The sequence below is a fragment of the Bubalus bubalis genome, chromosome 3 (assembly GCF_019923935.1).
Source record: "Bubalus bubalis isolate 160015118507 breed Murrah chromosome 3, NDDB_SH_1, whole genome shotgun sequence".
Classification (NCBI taxonomy): domain Eukaryota; kingdom Metazoa; phylum Chordata; class Mammalia; order Artiodactyla; family Bovidae; genus Bubalus; species Bubalus bubalis.
In genome coordinates, this window is record NC_059159.1 from 69,776,682 (window position 1) to 69,785,069 (window position 8,388).

The window sequence follows — 8,388 nt, forward strand, 5'->3', positions numbered from 1 at the left end:
AAATTAAACCTATTATAGAATTTATCATAAGTATTTCAAGTTTTTATTTACTTGCTCGGTTCTTCAGCTGAATTGAGAGTTCCTTTAAGGAAATATTCAATATATTTTTTGGTCTACATCACAGCTTTGAAACTTACTGATGTACCTGACACAGAATAGAGGCTAAACAAAAATTTTAAATGAATGAATGAGCAAAATATGTATTTTTATTAACAGTTATATAGCATCTTTTTTGTAATTTGGAATTTTTAGCTAGGATGACTGATTTGCCTTCACTTAGTAGTAACAGAACTAATAAATGGTCTAAATATCAATTCAGCCTATTCTCATATCAAAGGATATTTTTCATACTAAACAGATTCTATTTAAACAGGTGTTCCTAAATTAGGTGCCTAAAACAAATGAAACAGAGCTTTGATGCCACAAAACCAAACAATTGTTTCACACTTGCAGTTTCAGATCTATGGTCACGATAGTTAGTATTCTATTTGTGTGCAAAGACTTTTTATTAGTCATTTTCTGGACATTTGAGAAATGTTAATTATCTAAAATACTTAATATGCATTTTCCCTTTCTTATGCCCTGGAGGAAATTTGTGAGAGGTGTAAATATTTTAAAAGGATTTATTTTTAACATCTTATAGATTTTTTTATTATTTGTATTCTAGAAATATGATCTTTTTTTTTTTTTATTTTTACATTTTGGCCTTGCTGCGTGGCATTTGGAATCTTACCTACCCACCAGGGATTGAACCCAAGCCCCCTGTGGTGGAAGCATGAAGTCTTAACTACTGGACCACCAGGGAAGTCCCCTAAAAATATGACTTAATATGAAAAAGGTATTTACTTGCTCGACACTGGAATTTTAAGGAAACTTCAAGATCAAAAAAAAAGATTTTTAGCAATGGATACTCAGATCCCAGGACTGTCACTTAACCTCTGTGTTATCTTGGACCAAGTCCTTTTGTTACTTATTATAAAATTAAAGTTACAATGATTTATATATTTTCCTTTACTCTTCAGTTTCTCCAAATAATTCTGACTTCTTTAGAATTTCTCTTGAAACTTCCATACTTATTAATGGAAACTTTTGTAAATCTATATTATTATTTGATTTTATCTACTTGAAAGGTCTTCCCTGGTGGCTCAGATGGTAAAGAATCCATCTGCAGTACAGGAGACCCAGGTTCAATCCCTGGATTGGGAGGGAGAAGGAAATTAGCTACCCACTCCAGTATTTTTGCTTGGAGAATTCCATGGACAGAGGAGCCTAGTTATTAACTGAAAAGTTTGTAAATCTATGTCACTATTTTATTTTACCTACTTAAAAATGTTTTAATGTTTAAAGGTATTTCTATTTTATTAATCTTTTTAAAAAATAGCTTTATTGAAATATAATTTATTGTAAAGTAAATCTAATTTACTGAAATATAATTCATATTTTACAAATTCATCCTTTAAAATTACATACCCTTTAAAATGCACATTCTTCTATGTGCATTTCAGTGGTTTATAAGTGTATTTATGTAACTATGCAACCATTTCCACAATCCAATTTTAGAACATTTTAACCACCTAAAACAAAACAAAAATCCATACCTATTAATAGTCACTTCCCATTTTCCCCAGTCTTCTGCCATTGGGAGCCACAAATCTACTTTCTGCCTCCATAAAATGGCCTATTCTGGACATTTCATATAAATGAAATAATACAAGATGTGTGTTTTTGTGACTAATTTCTTTCATTAGCATAATGTTTTTCAGATTTGTTGTATACAATACATTGACCCTAATATCTTAAATTAGTTTGATGTCTAGCAAATATAAGTACTTATGGTTCTCTTTTTTTTATTTAATAGATTTAATTATTTAATAGACTTAATTTGTTTTTATTCAATAGACTTTGTATTTAATAGAGTTTATTTTTAATAGCTTTATATTCACAGCAAAAATGAGCAGAAAGCACAGAGATTTTCCATTTACCTCCTGCCCGTACAAGTGCACAGCCTCCCCATCATCAACATTCCCAGACTAGTATACTTGTTATAATTGATGAGCCCACATTAAGCATTGTTGGCACCCAAAGTCCAAAGTTTACCTTAAAAGTTCTTAAGATTTTTTTGATGTGGATCATTTTTAAAGTCTTTACTGAATTTGTTACAATAACGCTCCCATTTTATGTTTTTGCTTTTTGGCTGTGAGTCATGTGGGATATTAGCTACCTGACCAGGGATTGAACGGATACCCTCTGCTGCTACTGCTGCTAAGTCACTTCAGTCGTGTCCGACTCTGTATGACCCCATAGACAGCAGCCCACCAGGCTTCTCCGTCCCTGGGATTCTCCAGGCAAGAACACTGGAGTGGGTTGCCATTTCCTTCTCCAATGCAGGAAAGTGAAAAATGAAAGTGAAGTCGCTCAGTCGTGTCCGACTCTTCGTGACCCCATGGACTGCAGCCTACCAGGCTCCTCCGTCCATGGGATTTTCCGGGCAACAGTACTGGAGTGGGGTGCCATTGCCTTCTCGGATACCCTCTGCATTAGAAGGCAAAGTCTTAACCACTGAACCACTAGGGGAAGTCCCTACATTAAGGTTTACTCTTGGTGTACTACATTTTATGGACTTGGACAAATGTCTTAAGGACATGTATCCACTATTATAATATTATACAAAATAGCTTCACTGTCCTAAAAATCAACTATGCTCCACCTATTCATTCTTCCCTTCTTGCCTCCAAATCCTGGCAACACTGACCTCTTGTTGTCTCTAGTTTTGCCTTTCCAGAACTTCACATGGGTAGAATCATGCAGTATGTAGCCTCTTCAGAATGGCTTCTTTTGCTTATTAATACACATTTAGGTTTCCTCCATATCTTTTCATGGCTTGATAACTTATTTCTTTTTAGTACGAAACAATATTCCATCACCTGGATATACCATAGTTGATCTATTCATTCACCTACTCTTTCAATTCCATTGATTTCTTCTCTGATTTTTATTATTGCATCTGTTTTGCTTACTTTGAATTGAATTTGCTCTTCTTTCACTACTTTCCTAAAGTGGAATCTTTAGGAATAGGCCTTTTAGACCTTTTTTTCCTAATATATTCATTCAGTGCTCTAACTTTCCCTGTAAACATCACTTCTGCTGTGTTCCACAAATTCTGATAAACTGTGCTTTTACTTTCATTTAGTTCAAAATGGTTTTTAATTCCTCCTAAGATTTCTTTTTGACCCATGAGCTATTTAGAAGTATGTTGTTTCATCTTCATGTATCATGGGGCTTTCCTATTATCTTTCTGTTATTGATTTCTATTTTAAATTCCATTGTGGTATGAGAAGAGATAGGGCTTCCCAGATGACTCAGTGGTAAAGAATCTGCCTGCCAATGCAGGAGACCCAGGTTTGATCCCTGGATTGGGAAGATCCCCTGGAGAAGGAAATGGTGACCCACTTCAGTATTCTTCCCTGGGAAATCCCATGAATAGAGAGATCTGGTGAGCTAACATTCCATGGGGTCATAAAAGAGTCGTACATGACTTAAGGATGAAACAACAACGAGAAGAGATATGTGATTTTTATTATTTTTAAGTTTGTTAAGAAGTATCTTATGGCCCAGAATGTGGTCTGTCTTGAGGATTGCTTCACGTGAACTTGAAAAAAAAAATGTGTATTTTGCTTAAGTTAAATGAAGTAGGCTATAGAATCCACTATATACAGTTGATTCATGAGGGTGTTAGTTCAATTATGCCCTTGCTGACTTTCTCCCTGCTGGAACTATTTTCTGATAGAGGTGTGCTGAACCTCCAAATATGACAGTGAATTCAGTGGCAATAGTGGAGCTACTTGTGCACAAAACTCCAGTAATGTCATGAGCTGGGGACACATTTCAGTTCTATGCTTAGTTCTCATTCTCAGTCTTTTAATGAGCCTATGCCTGTGGATGGTGAACTTCACCAGTGCTTCTCATTTTTTTCTTTACTCACCCTTGAGGTGGTACAAGATGGCTAGAATGGTCTGGAGTTGGACATCTCTCCTCCCTCAGATCAATTAGGTTCTGATAAAACCCAAGCAGCTTAAGTTAGGCAATACTTAAGTAGTGTCTCCTGAGGACAGACCTTGATAAGAAGTACAGAATGCTGTGGTGTATTTCCAAAAGTTTCCTTTCCACATCACCCTGCTGAAAGCATGAGAGGATTTTTTCTCTAATCTTCACCCTAAGAACCTGGTAGAGCTCCAGGTTGTAAACTTCACAGAAGTGTGAGACCCCACCAATGACTCTGGGTCCTCTGGGGTTTCACAGAGTCTCCATCAATTCATCATTGAGCAAATTCAGGCTTCCCTTCCCTGGCCCTGGTTCCTGTGATGGTGTCTACTGGTTGGTTTCTGTCTGAGTAAGTTGTGATCCTCTGTAGTTGTCTATTAGTCTATTCAATTTGATGGCACTGGCTTGCCTTGTGACTTCACTTTTAAGAATTTAAGAAGAGCTGTTGATTTTTCAGTTTACTCAACTTTTCACTTATTGTTGAGATGAAGTGATAGGCTGCACAAGAAAACTGAAGTTTCTTATAGTTTTAAAGTATTTTAAAAGTCTGACCTGATCTTAGGTTCTGGGGATTTCCATATCTTGGGGAATTTCTTGGCTTTTTAATTACTGCATATTTTGGCCGGTAGAGAAGACTTCACTTGAGAATAAATCATATTCACTATAAGATGTAGGTATATTTAGGACATTTCAAGAAGGTAGTAGGGCCTACATACATGTGTAAGTGAATACCAAGGGGGAAAAGAAACTTATTTTAAAGTCAAGTCATGTAGATTCAGTGATAGATTAGCTTCTTTTCAGTTCTTCAGTATACTTAAATATACTTAGCTCTCTATTGCCTATAAAATTTAAATTTAGCATTGTCTCTAAATGGAATATTTACTCTCTGCATTATTAACTCCTCTCACCCTTCATGTCTCAGGGAAGGCTTTCCTGACTAGACTATGTAAAGCAGACACTATACCTGTAACTTTCTATCACATAAACAAGTTTATTTACTTCATAGGTAATTATTATGTATGTATGTATGTATTCTCTGTCTACCCTCTTTGACTTTTCACCTGCATTTTCCTGTGTCCTAACGTGCAAGGAAGACAATGAGAAAAAGAGAAAGACAGACTAGGACAGAGAGAAGGGAAATAGATATTTTTCTATAATGTGGGACACAAAAATCTAAGAACTCAGATAAGAGACAACATTTATGCTGATTAGTGAAGATAAAGGTGAAGGATGGCAGATTTGGGAGTACTCCTGGGCTAGGCTGTGGTCATCAACACCATCAGTCACCAATGGCTGGTGCAAAGGTCAGCACGAAGGTCAGCTCCCAGGCCCCTGTGTGACTCTGTAGCAGCAGCAGGAGCAGTTGTGTCTCTGGTGGGTATTGGTAGCACAGTTGACATCAGGGGAAGAGCAACAGCTGAGATACTCAGTGAGCAAAAGAAGAAAGCGAAAAGTGCTAAAATGCATGCAGCAGCCATGGAGATGATTCATTTCTTGGAGCAGTGCGTATGACAATTCCAGGAACTTCTCAAGATTATCTAGGGGGAGACTGGATTTCCTGAAGAATAAATAAGAACATGCAAGGTCAGAGAAATTTTACTTTGCTTGCTTTTAGTCTTTTCTAATTGTCAAATGATGTCTAAGAAATAAAGGTTTCCTTTGGTAAGTAATTCATCTTATTTGTCCCTTCAAGAGAGAAATCGGAAAACCAAACAAACAAACAAACAACAACAACAACAACAAAACCACCTATCTCAGGAATTTCTGTACACAAGAGAATATAAAAATACAAAACAAGTAATTGTTCTTTCTTTAGCCATATAAATTAGGGGGGAAATAGGTGTTTAGAGTAATTGTTTTTCTCTAGTGCCTTGAGCTCAAAGCAAAGTTCTCTCCAACTTAATGCAGGAAAAATTACAACAAATATTATTATTCCAAATTTTCTCATATCCCAATCATGCTATGTAATTTTTCTTCCAGGAAAAAGCTGATAGAAACACTTTGCTTGGGTGGCTTAGCTTTCCTGTAGCACAAAATGAAATTTCTAGCAACCCAATCTTGTGAGTATTGCTCTTTGCTGTCTCCATCCCTAAAAATGGAGCGCTGGTGGTTACCTATGTTTTATATGTCAGCTTTTCGTACTTGTGAAAATTATCTCAACTTGGTCACAGAGTTTCACAAATAAATGTTGAGTTGATCCACTTTGATCATTGCTCTTGAATTTTTTCCCCCATACTTTGTGTAAATTCTTGTGGTGAGTTGGTAAGTAATGTGAGTTGTCTTGTGTCTAATCTATATCCTATAGAAGACATTGTTTCTTACAATGACTTTATAGTTAGAGCAATCTACCATTTCTCTCTACAGATAATCATTTTAACAGTACTTGAATATCATGCATTACCTTTAAGGTCCAGGATCCTGAGTCATAATTTTTCATCCAAGTCTTACAACCTGTATATAGGTTGTATGAAAACTGCATGTTTTCTTGGAAAACCTACGGGCTAACAAAATCATAAAACATTCTCAGGTTAAATTATATTTTGTGTTTATAGATGAACACTAAAGTCAGTATTACTGTTCAATCTTCCCATTTATCCAAGAGTGAATTCAATTTAGAAATAGCTAAAGGGCATTTCTGAACTTAGAGATAAGATCTGATGGTCAAAAATAAAGATGATGCCTTTTATTTTTCAATAATTTTTTTCCCAATGTTGCTCTGGGTAAAACAGGTGCATATTATAATTATTATTGGATTCTCTCCAATTTATGACATTATGTATTTTATATTCTTGTAAAACTGTCTAAAAGAATACAGTTTCTTATATAAAGAAAATAGGAATGATATTTATAAAGCAGGACTTCTAAAGTAACATTTCTAAAAGATCTAATAAATTATGTATTTACATATATATAGTACATCATGAATAGTTATTTTCTTTCCTTTCAACTATACTCACATTAAAACATGAATCTTTAGCTTTCTTTAATTTTTCCTCAAAATCTTTAGTATAAGATATTAATTTATAATGGGCTTCCTAGGTGGCGCTAGTGGTAAAGAACATGCCTGCCAATGCAGGAGATGCAAGAGATGCAGGTTTGATCCCTGGGTCAGGAAGATCACCCGGAGGGGGGCTCAGCAACCCCCTCCAGTATTCTTGCCTGGAGAATCCCATGGACAGAGCAGCCTGATGGGCTACAGTCAACAGCGTTGCAGAGAGTCAGACACGACTGAAGTGACCTAGCACATGGGCACATTAATAAATGTGTGTTAGTTGCTCAGTCATGTCTGACTCTTTGCAGCCCCATAGACTGTAGCCCACCAGGCACCTCTGCCCATGGGATTCTCCAGGCAAGAATATTGGAGTGGGTTGCCATTCCATTCTCCAGGTGATCTTCCCAACCCAGGGATTGAACCTAGGTCTCCCATAGACATTTTAGGAATCAGCGAACTAAGATGGACTGGAATGGGCCAATTTAATTCAGATGACCATTATATCTACTACTGTGGACAGGAATCCCTTAGAAGAAATGGAGTAGTCATCATAGTCAACAAAAGAGTCCAAAATGCAGTACTTGTATGCAATCTCAAAAATGACAGAATGATCTCTGTTCATTTCCAAGGCAAACCATTCTTTATCACAGTAATCCAAGTCTATGCCCCAACAAGTAATGCTGAAGAAGCTGAAGCTGAATGGTTCTGTGGAGACCTACAAGACCACCTAAAACTAACACCCAAAAAAGATATCCTTTTCATCATAGGGGGCTGAAATGCAAAAGTAGGAAATCAAGAGGTACCTGGAATAACAGGCAAGTTTGCACTTGGAGTACAAAATGAAGCTGGGCAAAGGCTAACAGAGTTTTGCCAAGAGAATGCACTGCTCATAGCAAACTCCCTCTTCCAACAACACAATAAAAGACTCTACACATGGACATTACCAGATGGTCAACACTGAAATCAGATTGATTATATTCTTTGCAGTCAAAGATGAAGAAGTTCTATTTAGTCAGCAAAAACAAGACCAGGAGCTGACTTTGGCTCAGATCATGACTCCGTATTGCCAAATTCAAACTTAAAGAAAGTAGGGAAAACCACTAGACCATTCAAGGATGACCTAAATCAAATCCCTAACAATTGTAAAGTGGAAGTGACAAATAGATTCAAGGGGTTAGATCTGATAGACAGAGTGCCTGATGAACTATGGACGGAGGTTCATGACATTGTACAGGAGGAAGTGATCAAGACCATCCACAAGAAAAAGAAATGCAAAAAGGCGAAATGGTTGTCTAAAGATGACCTTACAAATAGATGAGAAAAGAAGAAAAACTAAATGCAAAGGAGAAAAGGAA